Source organism: Chrysochloris asiatica, unplaced genomic scaffold (assembly GCF_000296735.1).
Source record: "Chrysochloris asiatica unplaced genomic scaffold, ChrAsi1.0 scaffold00500, whole genome shotgun sequence".
Lineage (NCBI taxonomy): Eukaryota > Metazoa > Chordata > Mammalia > Afrosoricida > Chrysochloridae > Chrysochloris > Chrysochloris asiatica.
In genome coordinates this window covers 647,389-648,818 of record NW_006409018.1, presented here as the reverse complement: position 1 = coordinate 648,818, position 1,430 = coordinate 647,389, and positions in this window count along the sequence as shown.

The window sequence follows — 1,430 nt, the reverse complement described above, 5'->3', positions numbered from 1 at the left end:
TTGGCTTTGGCAAAATCCCTTAGCTTCTGTTTGTCCTGGAATGTTTTGATTACACCATCGTATTTGATTGACAGCTTTGCTGGGTAGAGGATTCTTGGGTAAACAATAATAATTTTAAAACATTGTATTTTTGACCAAGTCATCAGCCATCAAAGTAGGGATATCTTTTTGTTTCTCGGTTATTTATCTCAATAGCATAGAAGGCTGTCTTGTGTGTTTTCACTTAGCTGATTTTCTGTTTACTTATTCTTGTTTTCTAACAGATAGATTTTATATTTTAGAGCAGTTTTAGGGTTATAGAAGAACTGAGTTTCCGTATACCCACAGCTCATCCTGAACACTTCAGTGTTCCCTACTGTAACACACTGAGTATAATTCATAACCAATATGGATGCATTGTTGTCATCAGAGAGCCAAATCAGGGACCCTCTTACTGTTGTGCAGTGTATGTTGTTGTTGTTGTTAAGCGCTGTCGAGTCGGTTCCCACCCATAGCAGTGAACCACCGGCTTTGCAGTGTGGTGCATTAACCCACAGCACCACACCAGGACTCCTGTGTAGAGTATTGTTATTGTTGTAGAGTATAGGATTTGACAAATGCGTAGTGTCGTACGTGCGGTGGTGGGATACCATACAGGATACTTCTGGTGCCCTGAAAACCCCTTACAGTACAGTTGTGTATATCCATGTCCCTCTTTGAAACTTGTCAACCAGTGGTCTGTTGACTTGTGTATATACTTTCGGGGTTTTGCAGCACTACAAGGAGCTCTGGTAGTGTACTGGTTACAAATTGGGCTGCGAACCTCGAAGTCAGCAGTTCGAAACTACCAGCTGTTCCGCGGGAGAAAGACGAGGCTTTCTGCTCCCGTAAAGATTTACAGCCTCGGAAACCGTATACAGGGTTGCTGTGTGTTGGAACAGACTTCACGGTACATAACAACAACAACAACATTGTTACACTGTGTAGCTTTTTAAGGGAAGCCTGTTTTGCTTGGAGACATTCCAGTTTTATCATGTCTTTGTTGTTGTTAAGCGCTGCCCACTGTTGTCTTTGGTTTGGAATTGATCTGTTCAGAAGGGGACCTTATTGTAGTGATTTGCAGTCTTGATGGCACGTAACAACAAGGCCAGAATGTTGAGCATCTTCTCATGTATCTGTCTGTCCCCAGTTTTTAGGTCTTTTGCTTGTTTTCCAATTGGGTTTTCACTCTACAATTGTTTTAAGAACTCTTTGTATACTTTGAATGAAAGGATAGCATCATCTTTCTCCCACAGAGTAGCTGGTGGTCTTGAACTGCTGACGTTGTGATTAGCAGCCCAATGCTTAACCCATGAAGCCACGAGGGCTTGTTGCAGGTCATTCAAACTGTGGTAAAAGGTGTCCCTTTGAGGGCAGGTATTTGTAAGAGTGAACAGTTATTGTTAAGTGCT